General features: G+C 41.0%; 1 protein-coding gene across 1 annotated transcript in view; it reads right to left on the bottom strand.

Moving 5' to 3' along the window:
• ADTRP (androgen dependent TFPI regulating protein) overlaps window positions 1-9,746 on the bottom strand; it is an 85,847-nt gene extending 76,101 nt beyond the window's left edge. Inside the window, exon 1 of the mRNA XM_059688636.1 lies at window positions 9,595-9,746. The gene's annotated coding sequence lies outside the window, so the exon portion shown is untranslated. The remainder of the gene's footprint in view (window positions 1-9,594) is intronic.
• Window positions 9,747-15,638: the final 5,892 nt, after the last annotated feature.

Here is a 15,638-nt window from a genome sequence, read left to right on the forward strand (position 1 = left end):
GAAACAGCCCTCAGTACCTCAAAGATCATAGAAAGAGAGGAAGTTGCTTGATCCCCCAGTTTCCCAAGCCTTTGAGTCCCATCCCCCGTTCAGCAGAAAGATATGGGAGGCTGAGTTGTGAACTGTTCACCAGGTCCACAGAGAGGGAGTCCTTATACCCATGCTCAGAGCGCTAAGAGGGTGATCAGGGAGCCCTCTCAGTGAACCCACACTGAACACCCCCGGGCAGAATGTTTCAACTTCCTATCCTGAATGGGTGCTGTGGACTAAATGTTTGTTCCTCTCAAAATTCACATGTGGAAACTCTAATCTCCAATTTGATGGTATTTGGAGAAGGGGGCTTTGGGGAGGTAATTAGGTCATGAGGGCAAAGCCCTCGAGATGGGACTAGTGCTCTTATAAGAAGACGCATGACAGAGTTTGCTTCCTCTCTCTGCTCTTCACATAAGATGGCTATCTACAAACGAGGAGGTGGGCCCTTACCAAACACTGGATCTGCTGGTACCTCAATCTTGGACTTCCTGCCCCAAACCTGTGAGAAATGTGTTTATGTTGCTTAAGAAACCCAGTCTATGGTCTTTTGTTACAGCAGCCTGAACAGTCTAAGACAGTGATTTTCAACCTGTGTGCTGTGGCACAGTGGTGTGTGGCAAGAATTTCTAAAACATGCAATACCTGACTATTTAGTCAGGGCATGGACCTTTTTTCTCTCTAGGCTGTCAAATGAAAAAAATGACAACAGCCAACATAACAATAACCATTTGATCTGAATGAATCAAAACTATATCTATTTTTTTTGTCAGATCAGCAAAAAGTACATTTTTTGGTGTGCCACAGAATTTTAGTAATTAATTTATGTGTGCCATGAGATGGAAAAGGTTGAAAATCGCTGATCTATAGTAAGACAATGAGTATACCCATTACATCTTCCCGCCATTTCTTTAGGTGGGAAGAGGCTTGTTGACAATGTGACACAAAAAGATGATGGGTCCACTTGGCTTGGTGGGGACTGAGCCTGGGTGGAAGTTAGAAGAGAGCTTCCTCCACTGCCTGAGAAAAGCAGCAGGATAAGGGGGGAAATGGAACTTATCCTTTGAAGATCTAAAACTATAATCATTATACAGTGGCCACTTGAAACTATTTTAACATATGATTTTCTAAAGCAAGTATTATTGTGCCATTTTTCTTTTTTTAAATTCTTTTTTTATTATTATTTATTTATTTATTATTAAATCTTTATTGTTCAGATTATTACATTTGTTCCTCTTTTTCCCCCCCCATAACTCCCCTCCTCCCAGTTCCCGCCCCACCCTCCGCCCTCACTCCCCACCCACTGTCCTCATCCATAGGTGCACGATTTTTGTCCAGTCTCTTCCCCCATCTCCCACACCCCTTTCCCCCCCGCCCCCAAGAATAGTAAGTCCATTCCCTTTCTATGTCCCTGATTCTATTATAATCACCAGTTCATTCTGTACATCAGATTATTTATTCACTTGATTCTTAGATTCACTTGTTGATAGATGCATGTTTGTTGTTCATAATTTGTATCTTTATCTTTTTCTTCTTCCTCTTCTTAAAGGATACCTTTCAGCATTTCATATAATACTGGTTTGGCGGTGATGAACTCCTTTAGCTTTTCCTTATCTGTGAAGCTCTTTATCTGGCCTTCACTTCTGATTGATAGCTTTGCTGGATAAAGTAATCTTGGTTGTAGGTTCTTGGTATTCATCACTTTGAATATTTCTTGCCATTTCCTTCTGGCCTGCAAAGTTTCTGTTGAGAAATCAGCTGACAGTCATATGGGTATTCCCTTGTAGGTAACTGAGTTTCTTTCTCTTGCTGCTTTTAAGATTCTCTCTTTGTCTTTTGCTCTTGGCATTTTAATTATGATGTGTCTTGGTGTGGTCCTCTTTGGATTCCTTTTGTTTGGGGTTCTCTGTGCTTCCTGGACCTGTAAGTCTATTTCTTTCACCAGGTGGGGGAAGTTTTCTGTCATTATTTCTTCAAATAGGTTTTCAATATCTTGCTCTCTCTCATCTTCTGGCACCCCTATAATTCTGATGTTGGTACGCTTGAAGCTATCCCAGAGGCTTCTTACACTATCTTCATATTTTCGGATTCTTTTTTCATTTTGCTTTTCCGGTTGGGTATTTTTTGCTTCTTCACATTTCAAATCTTTGACTTGATTCTTGCGCTCCTCTGGTCTGCTGTTGGGAGTCTGTATAGTATTCTTTATTTCAGTCAGTGTGTGCTTAATTTCTAGTTGGTTCTTTATCACAACATCGAGAGTCTCTTTAGATTTCTTGAGGATCTCACTATATTTATCGGCAGTTTCTAGAAAATTATTGAAAGACCTTAAAAGTGCGGTTTTTAGCTCTATATCCTCCATATCTGTCATGTTTCTTTGTCTCCGCATTTTTTATGCTTTCTTGGTGCACCCCCTTGTGGTCTTTGTGCGCAGTCTTGTTGTAGTTAAGCCTTGATTGTTGTTGGCAATACCGGGGGTGATTTGACCTCCAGGCTAACTGGCTATGAGAGTCAGCTGTGTCTGCAGTGGGAGAGCTTCTGTGCTGGATCTCTAGGGCAGTGCTAATCTAGCATTTGCCTAAGGCTATCCGGCAAATGCCTCTGTGCAGGGCTTGGGTGGGGCGGGTCCCAGGGGATCTACAGGGCGGGCAGAGCGAGCAGTTATGGCTTCTCTCAGTTCCGTCCCCAGGGGCTCTGCCTCACAGAGTCCCAGCAACCGCTGCAAACCTTGGAGAGAAAGCTGCCTTCGAGTTCCGACGGAAGCCAGACAGTCCCGCTTCTCCCATATGAGTCTGGGTCCCTAGAGACTTGCCCGGATCTGGAACTCAGAGTCTGAAACTCCCTCCCGATTGAAAACAACAACCACGCCCTCCGCCTCCAGCCCGCTCCACATGCCCTCCGCACCTTAGTATTTCACTTCAGCACTGCGCCTCCTCTGAGTCTCGGTATGATATTCTCTTTCCTCCTAGTTATAGAATTTCCACTCAGCCAGCCTTCCTGTGGTTCTGGATGATGTCCGTTCCATCTTTTAGTTATATTTTTGAAGTGGTTGTTCGAGGCAGCAATCTCTGGCGTTAACCTATGCCACCATCTTGGTTTCTCTTTAAATTCTTTATTGTTGAAAGTATTACATATGTCTCCTTCCCCCCCCCCATTGTATTGTGCCATTTTTCAATTTAAGAAGCCACATCTGAGGATATGAGTGGCTAAATAACTTGTCCAAGGACACAATAATAAATAACAGAACTGGGACTTGAAGCCATTGCTCTCTGACTTAGAAACCCCTTATCATATGGAGACTCTATGTACATGCTTTGCAACTACTCCATAAATCTAAAATGTTTCCAATATAAAAGGAAATTATTACAAATAAAATCCAATATCTAAATTGCTCTACTATGTTATCTCACTAAATAAATTATGAGAGTTTTGCTTTGTTTATATGTGAAATTTCTTGGAAATTTTGAAAAATAATGTGCTATATTTTCACCTGACGATCTTTTTAGCATCTATATTCCCCAAGTGTTGTCTTGTACTTTTTTATGTAAAGCACTTGGCAATAGAGCTTGTCATCAGGAAAGCTTCCAATAAATGTTAGGCATTGTCATCATCATCGTCACTGTCTTAACAAATAATCATTTCTTACATTATATCTTTAAAGCCAGTGAACATGTTAGACTCCCCCACTGGACTGTGAGTGGCTCAAGAGTAGGAACTTAGTAGATTCTAAATAACATTTTCTAAAACAAATACAGTCATGCCTCACTTATTGTGCTTTGCTTTATTGAGCTTTCCAGACATCGAGTTTCATCAAAATCAAGGCAAGACCCTCCACCAACAAAAAAATTATGATTCTCTGAAGTTTTAAAAGATGGTTAGCATTTTTTAGCAATCAAGTATTTTTTTAATTAAGGTCTGTAAATTTTTTAGCCCTAATGCTATTCCACACTGAAACATAACTTTGATATGCACTGGAAAACAAAAACAAAAATCTGTGTGACTTTATTGCACTATTCACTGTATTGCAGTGGTCTGGAACCAAACCTACAATATCTCTGAGGTATGCCAGTAAATCCCTGTGCTCACAATTAGATCTCATAGCAATGTATCTTCAAATCCATAGGCAGGCCTGGCCAGCGTGACTCAGTGGTTGAGTGTTGACCTTTGAACCAGGAGGTCATGGTTTGATTCCCGGTCAGCAGCAAACATGCCCGGGTTTCCAGCTCAATCTCCAGTGTGGGGCATGTAAGAGGCAGCCAATCAATGATTCTCTCTCATTCATGTTTCTATCTCTCTCTCCCTCTTTCTTTCTCTCTGAAATCAATAAAAAATACATATAAAAACACACACACAAACTTATAGGCAGTTTGTTTCTGTTTCTGTTTCTAATTTACCTATGCCCTGAGGGAAGAGAGATGTGGCCAAATTGATGCCTTCTCCATGATTCTTGGCCACTGTTTCCAAGGAGAAGCCCCGTCGTTTCATCCAACTGATGCTAGGGGTGAGGATATGATAGACTTAAACCCATCCATTCCAAAGGTGGCTTCTCTCATGCATATCCTCCTTCAGCTGTAACTCAACTAGATCGAGCTATCTTCTCTTCTGTGCTGCGCATCAGGGGGGAAAATCTCCAAATGAGAACAAGACAGAGCAATTCTCATGCCTTATGGGCAATTTAAAGAGGTCAAGTCATCTTTTTTTGCTGTCATGTCAAATGTTTCTTAGCCCATGTTCCCATTTCCACTAAATACCAACAAATGTTTATAAATTCCTGGCATCTAGAAAGGTTGAGGGCCTAGTTCCAGCAGCTTATGCATCAGGAAATGTGAACTCTAAAAAACAAAAGTTTTCACTGTGACTTTGCTGAGTTAGCACACTCTGTGTTCACTGAGATAGCAGGCCCCATCACATGAGTTTGCTCAACCAAATGGTGACACTTGATTAGGGTATTATTTTAAAAGATATTAGTTTTACGTAATTGCAGGAAATACCCTCCAGCTCAGCACCATCCAACAGACTTTCTGCAATGATGGAGATTTTTATATCTGTACTTTCCATTAAGGTAACCTCTAGTCATATGGAGTTATTGAGCCCTTGAAATATGGCTAGTACAACAGGGGAACTGAATTTTTTTTATTCTATTTAAGTTGATTGATATTTAACTAGCCCCATGTGACTAATGGCTACCATGTCTGGCAGTGAAGCTCTTGGTTGACCAACTGCCCCACTTGACCCAGGACTGAGGGGCTTCCTGGGATGCAGGACTTTCAGTGCTAAAACTGTGACAGTGCCAAGCAAAGTAGGCCAGTTGGTCACTCTAAACCAGATCTCTTTGTAAAATACGTTTGGCATTTTTGGAAGTGAGAATTGGATATGTTCCAGCTACCGTGTCAAGTAAAAGGGAAGGAAACTCAAAGACAGATATGTAACTGATAGTTTTTCTTCCAAAGCAAAATACAATGAATTTTTTTCTAAAAAAAAAAAAAAATTAATGAATTGATGAGACCACATGGTTGATCCTTTAACTGAAATAGTCTATTTAAAACTGCAGTAAAAATAAGTATATAGAAAACATAAGAAACTCGTCCTCAAACTACCTGCAGAACCCACCAGTAACCTACTTGACTATATATTGATTCTCATGGGAAAGTGGAAGGCAATAAGTGAATTCAGATATGCTTCTCCTGGAAAAGGCTACTCTACCCCAACTCTCATCTACTTGCCAACCAGAGAACCTGAAACTCCCTGCCAGCATCGAATTCCTCCAGGTTAAGCATTGCCCTTTATTAAAATACAGACATTTTCTAAGATAAGTCATATATGACCAAAAATATAGGGTGTCCCAAAATTCATGCAAGAAATAATTTTGATAGAAAATACAGGTTTATAATTAAAAATTATAAATTTTTTATTGATTCATAAAGTATACAGTATAGGGGTATGTATGGAATAGCACATCGGGTAAATGTCCTCCACGGCTTTGTTGGCACATACACAAAGCCATGGTCCTCATTGGTCTTCATTGTCCCTGCTCCTGGGCCATAATTGGTACTTGGTAATGCTTATCAAACTGAAGGGATTGAAATCAAAGGGTAACAGATATTAGAATCTGATTCAATAAACCAAGTAAAATTTGGCTTTTATTTTTGTTGTTGTTGTTGTTGTTGTTAATGCTCACGCAAAATTCAAATCTTGCTTGAATTTTGGTACACCCTATATAAGTTGTCCCCAAAAATGTATATATACACTGAATAATTATAAAGGCAGTGTTTATTTAAATATATTTCATCTTCAAAATTGAGCTATCAACTGTTAAGTGTGTATACTTTTGGGGGGGACATGCGGTATGGAGAGATAATCACTGTCAATTCATACATTTTAATAAAGAATTTTTATAATACATTTTGAAGAAGAATTCCACTGTTACCTTTTATTTTGTTTTATTTTGCTTTGCCTTGCTTTGCTATTCTCACATCTCTGGTTCATTTGACTTAAATCAATATCCATATAAAAATGCACACATGTAATTCAATAATATTAGTTACCTGAGTTATAACGGCTCTATGAGTAATGATGTCTTTGCATCATTAAGGAGAGCTGAAAATCACTCTATTTCATCATTCTAGCATTTGTTATTTAAATTTTTATTTCTCATATTTGGTTACTTTTCACTTAATCTCTTCTCATACATTTCTTTTTCTGTCATTGGCTCATTGAAGGATAGTGGTAGAGACTAGAGTTATAGTTGCTGAGATAAATATGAGAATGAAGTCAAGTCTTAGTTCTGGTTCCTTTATGAACCAATTTATTTGCAATCTTTTTGGCAGTACAAAACTTTATTGTGCATAAGAATTACTTGGGGCTCTTAACAAAATCCCAACAATTCCTCATTTCTCCCCACAAAAGATTCTGCTTCAATAGATGTGGGGAAAGGTCAAGAATCAGCTTTCCCCCACTTCCATGCAAGCAGTCCATGATCAAGCTGTACTCTTCTCCCCAGGAATACTGGAGGAGAGAGCAGGAATGAATGATCACTAATGCAACCTCATATTGGGTAAAACAATCTTGACTGTATTACATGGTGACCACTGCTCAGAAGTAAGATCACAGAATGTCTTGGGTGCATAGTTAACAATGAAAATTAGGTCAGGTGTGAATCTTGGTCCTCAAGTAAACTTAATTACTGGAGCATCAAAAGAATACTAGCATCATATGACATCCAACTGTACATTTTGCTCTTTGTCACAGATTAGTTATGTAGTTGGGTTGGGATGGTAGATGTATAATTTATTTCCTAGAAACAAGAAGCCTCAGCAAATAGGCCCTAAATTGGTGAGCCTGTGTCTCAGATCCTAATCATGTCTAGACCTGTCTGTTTCCCAGCATGAACACACGACATTGTTCTGAAGATAGGACCTTAGATATTGATAAAGAGAATGATAGTTGCTGTATATATAGAAGGAAAGCATAATTTCAAATTCAGTTTCTTCATTAAGTTTTATTATAATTTTTAAACCTTCACCACTTTCATTTCTTTGTTTTGAGTCATGACCTTAAATCAATAAGCATAATTAGACTTATTGAATTTCTTTCTCTTTGCTTCTAGGAATTAATTTAGTAAACCATAGGTAATTTAGCGAGCATGTTTGCACTAAACATAGTTTATATATCTGACCCATTGTATACAATTGTGCACTGTGGTCCCTTTAAAATGCTGCCTACAGCCCATGTTATGAAAGTTCAGAGCTGCAGGAGGGCTTTAGGGAGACCCCCCTGGTGTGAGAAAGGAGGGTTTCTTGTTTCTTGATTTCACAGAAGGCGTATCCTCAAGTGTAAATGCATTTGCTGCTCATTGAAATCTTGTCAGTTCTGAGAGAAAAGTATTCTGGAGATAATTTGAAATAAAATCCATGGGATTTCTGACCAGAATCCCTAACATTTGCTAGTTGGGCTCAATAGGAAGATCCAACAGCCAAGGCACCCCTTAACAGTAAGGACACAGCATGTTACAGAGGCTTTACATTCAGCGCCTCATTCTACTGCTTTCCTTCCAGGGCTATCGTGCTTCCCCACCAAATCCCATCTCCCCTCTCTTCAGGATGGTTTTCAGTGTTTACCAAGTATCTATCAACAAATTCCTGGTAAGCGGAGAGGCCAGAGAACTGTGATGGGGGTAGCAGATAGTTATTAAGCTTGACTGAGTGGCACAACACACTGGCCAGTGATTTTCCCATCAGCCTGTAGTGTGTGTAGGGATGCCCTTTTTCCTTCTGCCTTCCCTAGCTGGAAATTTCATCACCAATATATATACATGTCTGAGATGCTAGGAAATAATGCAGGCTGGGCAGGACTTAACTCCTCTGAGTTTGTTTTCTTTCTCAGGACATAGGAAAGTTTTCCCAGTCATAAAAAAAAGGGGGGGGGGAGCAAATGACAGCTAAACTCCTAAGTGTTTTTTTTAAATTTTTATTTTTTAAAGAAACCTTAGGTTTTGAAAGGAAAAAGGATGGGGGAAAGGGCATCAAATGTTCGATGATTCACTGTGTGTTGAAACGGCTGGTGCCTGGGGACCCGTTGCTGCTTTTCTGGATAGGTGAGTTGGGTGTTGCCCAGCCTGGGTGTGCACACCTAAGCAGCAAGTGGCAGGACACACCTGGGCTTGCTTTTATCTCTGTTTTGTTGAAATTGTGTGGTCTGAGTCTTCCAGAGAGGGGTCACTCAGCAGCTGAGCCTGTGGTGCCATATGTATCTTACCAGGGCCTCTGGCAGCAAGAGCCCATATTGGTTGGCTACCATACTAGTGACGTTAACTGTTTAAAGTTTAGGGAAGTTTTGGCTAGATTAGAGAAGGGGAGTGGTACCTGGGCAAGTCACTGGGGAGGGCCTTTTAGTGCTTTGGAAAATATATCCTGCTGAAACCTGCCTCCTCTGCAGTTTCTCTCTGCAGGTTGTTTAGGGCCAAATTGTCATAGTCGGTGTCTAATAGGACCAGGAAGCACCATTTACACTACAGGAATCTGGATGTTAAATACCCACCGTCAGCTGGCTATTTCTTGAGAACAAAGGAAAACAAGATGTCCCATGTAGTGCTGAGGTTGGAGGAAACTAGAAGTGGTTAAAAGACATTCTGCTCTCTGATCCCATTTTACCAAGTGGGTAAGAAGTCTTCCCATCATCCCCCTTTTTCTCTGACCAAAGCAATGAACGACATTAGACCTCTTCATCTGATTTCACACTAGCGACAGTCTGTTGACACACAGGATCCATGTTCAGAAACCCAAGTTCCAATTCTGAGAAGCTACACAAATCTATGCCCCTGCCCACCCACTCCCTCTCTGTAACTGTTCACCTTCACACAGTGATGAACCTCAGATGCCGACTCACAGCCCTGCTGAGTGAGACCCCTGTGTCAAGATCAGACATGTTATGAGGACGCAGAAGCCTCATTGCCCTCTCACCCCATTGCCCTCTCACCCCATTGCCCTCTCACCTGGCCACTTCTCCAAGTAATCATCAGGCCGAGCAGACACTTACCTGCAAGCTATTTTTCTTAAGATTTGGCCTCACCTGTGGTTTCTGCAGAATGACCCTCTGCCTGAATATGGTCATTGTGACTGAAGATGATGAAGAGCTAAGGTCTCCCTTGCTTGTTGGTGGTAATTCATTTTGTTGATTGAAAAAGAAAAGAACAAAAAAGGCTTGGTTTGGAAGATCTCTCAGGCTGGCAGACTGTGAGAATGCTATCAAAGGTGAGCAGGCAGCATACTTGACTGATGAATTGATAGTCATGACTGCCAGAAAGTGTGGGAGTGGTAGCTGGCAAGAGGCACTCTTTTTTTTTTTTTGTGAGAGGGAGTTGCCTCACTCCCTCCACACTGGCATCAACCGCCTGGCAGGAGTGTGTAGGAATAGGGCATAGAGAAAAAATGTGAGGGTATGGTGTGTGAACGTAGCACAGTGGATTTCTATCAATGAAGCGGAGAACCAGTTTTCCTTTCTATTTTATTTAAATAGCTTTTTTGAGGTATATCTCTCCAAAGAACAGAAGAAAATTTGCCTGGAGAATCTGAGTGTCCACTCTTCCCTCAAAGGACAACTTAAAAAGGAGATTTTCCAGGCGCCCAGCCAAGAGTCTGCTGGGGCACCACCAGTGCCCCAGTGCATTGGCTTGGACAGGGCTACTCTCAGCTAAGTGGGAGCTGCCACACTTCAGGTTGTGGCTTGTCATGTTGCCCTATTATCCAGAATCCTTCCCCCAAGTTTTCTACCCTCTAAAGGGGACATGTCAGGAGCTGTAGTCTCAGGGATATTCCTTAGAATTTCAAATGAGACCCAGCTCTAGGGCAAGTTTAGAATCTCGTGGGCTATGTTTGGCCCAGATACCATCCCTTTGGCCACTTTGGATGGTGCTATTATTTTCAATTGGTGGGGCAATTATATCCCTTTGCACAGCCTTTACATGGAGAGTCTTAAAGATCTTTGCATCCATTCCATTCCATCACAGGCCTTTTAGCAATGACCATTCTCTTGCATTCCATGCTAGAAAAACAAAATTCTTGCTGAGGCAAACTAACTCCCTTCAACCAAGTAAAGGACACCCTTTGGGGAGGAAAGCACATACCTATTCACCTGGGATGACCTTAACTCACATCTGCCCATTAGACACCAATACTTTCCTGTTCTGAGCCAACCCCCTGGGTCCCAAGCAATTCTCTTAGAGAATTGGATTTTATTTTGTTTTTCTGTCTCTAGCTATTTCCTGCTTTATTATTCAACAGCCTAAATTTAGCTCCACACTCCATCTTTACAGCCCAGATTTCCAATGTGCCATTAAAGCAAAAGTAACTGTGAGTGGGAGGCATTAGAGAGGTACTGGGGGCTGGGGGGAAGGGAGGCACATGAGGGCCAGAAGGGAGGAGGAGAAGTCATCGTATTAGCAGAGCTGGATTCTGACATTCTGAGAGGCTGCCCGCAGCACATAACAGGCCCCAGGACCGCAGAATCCCTCTAACTCACCTGAAGGGAGGTACAGTGCTGCCTGCCATGAAATAAGTAATCGGTTCTTCCCTTCCTATATCCTATAATGTGTTGGCACAATGCATAGTACTTGCTAACCACTCAAGAAATAAAAAGAGCCACTCACTCTGATTAACTGTCAGAACTAATTCTCATCCATGTTATTATACGACAAAGAGAAAAAAGGAAATCCAAGGAAACTGTGCTTAAGGCCAGTGCCTAATCAGGTTTTTTTTCCCTTTCATCTGTTTCATACAAAAACTGCCTGGAATCACTGGTGTGAACCATTAGGTTCCTCTCGTCAAGTGTTAATTAATTAAATGTGATATTTAAAAATATACACGCCTCTTTCCAGGTAGAACAACCCAAGCTCTTTGTAAATTGCTCAATGGTTAGTCCCCGCCCCCGCCCCCGCCCCAGCAGTTCTACTTCATTGCCTTGTACCTTCTATTCCCCTGTTGGGCCACAACTCCAGCAGCAATAAGTATAGAGTAATTATTTCTGCCAGAAATGTTTCCCCTGAAAGGGGCTTGCCTTATTTTGGTTCTATGTGTGTGCTTGAAAGAAAGGCATGTTATAATATCAGGCCTCTTTGTTTTCCCTCTTTTAATACCCACTGGTTCTCTAAGATGTCATTGGCAAACACAACACCATTTGCTTTTGTTCCCTTTATAAATATTTTCCACTTGAGCCCTATTTCTTACTTACAACTGCTAAGTGTCTTGCTATGAAAAGCAACTGTTCCAAAGCAGTAGACTGAATGAACACAGCCTGTGTGGTTTTGATTTAGGAAACATTCAGCTTTTGGTCTGAAATGCCCTGGAATCAGAGCAGGTTATAGTCTCTTGGATTCTTGAAGGCAACTCAAATGGTAGGTATGTGTGTGTAAGGTGGGAGCTGGGGGTAGGTGGGGAGACTTGGAATATCCAATTGATTTGTTATGTCTATTGCAATCATGCAATTATTCACTCAACAATAATTGCTGAATGCCTACTATGTGTTTGCTACTCCTGGTCAAGTAATCCCCAAAAGGTGACCATTGAATCCAAGTAGAAAGCTTGTGTTAGACACTCTATGTCATGGAGGGCAAGAGACCAGACTTCATCATTGTCACAATTTATGTAAGATATAAGCCCTATCCAGAAATCTGGAGACATTGAACATTTCCCTATCTTGAAAAAAAGCTTACCAGAAGATGCTTACATAATTAAGAATTTTTTAAAGGAAAAATAAATAAATAAATTTTATATTATGTCAACAGACAAATCACATTATCGCCTCTCACTCCAATAAGGCCCCCAGTCTGTTTTACATTGTGCCTGGCTTTTTTTTGCTAGAATTCATTGTAATAAGATGCTTGAAAAGGTTCTTTCTGTCCAGGTTCAGATCCAACAAAACTAACCCTACGTTAAGCTATGACAAGAAGACAGACAATTGGGAATCAGAGGCGCGAATAACATCCTCAAGATTCTCTCTTCTCCATCTGGAGACGTGCCCCCGCTCTCCGAGAGACTCCAGTTTTAATTTGATCGCACCACTCATTTACCTAATCCTTTACCTTTACTACTGACTTGATAACTTCTAGTAAATTTCATGGCTAGAATAGGGAGAGAGAGAGATAATTCATTCTGAGGTTGAAATCTGTTTCCATACTCAACTCTTCTGCTCTTTTCTACACGCTGTTTCACAGTGAGCTTTCTAAAATATAGGTCAAGTCATATATCTCTTGTTTTAAAACCACCAATTGTTCCACATTGCTTACATAATAAACTCCTTACCGTAATAAATGCTTTTCAAAACAAAGATGCTTTTCAGAGTAGAGGTTTGCTGGAACAAAATTATCATTACCGTGGAGATGCTGAGGCCACTGGTCCCAGAAGCAGAACTAGAAATTAAAAGCCAGAGAGTTAATCTTTAGATTAACGTAGAAGATTTGGAACATTTAGAGACTCATAATGGAAAATCCAAGGGGTGCAATGAGTTTTGAACAGTGTAACAGACACTTTTGATTTGGATTCTTACAGGCCAAGTTGGACTAGAGTCTAGACAGACTGTGGTTAAAGGTGTTATATTTGTTCTAGAACAGAAAGGTGAAATAATGTATGTGGGACTTAAACTCATGTACAATTCATCAAATTAAATAAAGATGAGAAAGATGACACTAAAATTATCACACGCTTGTTTAACAATAGGGTTATATAAGTGCCCTAAATCATGCCATAAATCCCAGATGTTTAGCCCGTAAAAAAGAGAAGAATTGCATCTGTGTATAAGGTTAGGTTTCACTTAGACCCAGGGGATTCAAGATGGGAGACAGAAACAGAAATCATTTTCTCAAGAACAGTCTGGATTTCTGAGTCTCAGTGTTCAAACCAAACAGGTTAAGTTTGGGGGATATAATCTTTTTCCAAAGGTATCATTTATATGCAGTAGGACTTGTGGCTCTTAATCAAGTGCCTCAGGTTTCTAGAACATGAATGAGCATCCGTTGAACAGAATAACTAATTAATGAAATTGTTGGCATTGGAGGGCAGATGCTGGGAGGGGGATGAGGTGCATCTTGGATTACTAGACTTTCCCAGTCTTTGAAATCGTGTAATTTGGTTTCCTAACCACTCTTATGGAAAATTGGGAAGGATGGAAGGTGAAAAGAATCCAGAATTTGAATAATGGCATCTTAAAGACAAGCTCTGAGTGGCCTATTCACGCCTCCTTGTCGGAGTGGCTTTGTGGGCAGGGTATTGAAATAAGAAGCAGATTTCCTCCATATTATTCTGGGGGTTTTTATAGTATTCTCCTCTGTAAGGTGCGGCTATAGGGTTAAGCCTTGGACTGACCTGTTGGCAAAGCCACAAACAAGTCCCAGCTTAGAGGGCACAGTCCTTGTAGCATAATTCGGCTTGACCTTATGACACTCCCTAGATCTTATCTGGGAAGCTAATGGGCTGAGGGAGATGTAGCAAGTGCTGCCAAAACAAGTGAAACTCACAAGAACATTGTAACTATGGTGACCACTACCTTGTTTACCTCTGGCTATAAAATAAAGGCTCAGCTTGCCTCTGGATCTCCCTCTGTGGCCTCAGCCAGGCACAGGAAGATTCACCTAGACCCAGCTTATTCTCTCTGTCTGTCATTTCTTCATCCTTTCACCGCCCTCACTCAGGCTTTCAAACCTTTGGCTGAGCTGGCTCAGCACACTCTCCCCCAACCCATTCCCATCCCCTATAATTACCAGTTATCTTTTGTTCAAGCAAAAATCAATATTGCTTACCTATGAGTACATACAGTAGTGTCCAAGCTAAATAGGCTTTCTCACAAGCCACATCAGCTAAGACTCCCAACATAATGGGAATGATGATTCCATTTTCATTAGGAAACTTCAAAAAGTTTCACATGAAAATAATGATCACCCCCCAAGAGGTACTGAGCAGAGGTCTGTCTGGCCCATGGATGTTGGGAGTCTGTTTCTTTAGAGTTGGAAGAACCGAAGAGATTTAAATTTGGATATTAACTGCAGATGAATAACACAAAATTGGAGTAAACTTGACATAATGTTTCTCCTAGGGACATGTCCATCTCTGCATGTGAGGCCTCAGCTGAACTTCCCGTTGGCTGGAGATCAGCATTTCTCCCGCTTCAAGGCTCATGCAAACTACTTGGGATCTGGATAAAAATGCAGATTCAGTCGGTCTGAGAGTGGCTGAGATTCTGCATTTCTAACAATATCACAGGTGATACTGATGCTGCTGGTCTGCAGAACATGCTTTGAATAACAAGGATGTGGTAAATTGTCAATGAATCAAAAGACATGGGTTCAATTCAAGTTCTGCCTGACTGTGTGAGTTACTTAATCACACTAAAATTCTGATTTTATATCTATGAAATGACAAGTAATAATATCTGCCCCAAAGTATTGTTTTAAATATTCAATGGGATATCCAGTACAGCATTTTATAAATCTATATTGGTTGGTGATCTTTTTAAAAAATATTTTTTATTGATTTCGGAGAGAAAGGGAATGGGAAAGAGAGATAGAAACATCAATGGTGAGAGAGAATCATTGATCAGTTGCCTCTTGCACGCCCCTGAGCCCACAACCCGGGTATGTGCCATGACCAGGAATCGAACCATGACCTCCTGGTTTATAGGTCAATGCTCAACCTCTGAGCCACACTAGCTGGACAGTTGGTGATCTTGAGACCTGCTTGGATTCTCCACCAAGTGTGTAGTGAACATCTCTGAGCTTCTCACATCAGTGAAAGGTAGGGGGAGCCCAGCTTCTAGGTGACTGATAGTCCCCATGGCTGCTCCCTTGGGTCTAAGTGGAGGGGTTAGCAAAGATAAAACTGATTCTAGTGAGGCCACCAGGGGCCAGTTAGTTGAGACCTCAGCCCCTTACAGAGAGCAACAGTTAGCTGTGTCCCCTCTTCATTTCTGGAGGAAAGCCAAGGACACATTTCCCCTTTCATTTTATATCTTATTAAAGAGAAAGCATGGAAAATATACTTTTTTTACTGAAATATTGGAATCAAGGAATTTATGGGACAGATGGAGCAATTCTCTCCTAGAAATAAAAGTGATAACTCAAAAAAAAG

Source organism: Myotis daubentonii, chromosome 3 (genome assembly GCF_963259705.1).
Source record: "Myotis daubentonii chromosome 3, mMyoDau2.1, whole genome shotgun sequence".
NCBI classification, from domain to species: Eukaryota; Metazoa; Chordata; class Mammalia; order Chiroptera; family Vespertilionidae; genus Myotis; species Myotis daubentonii.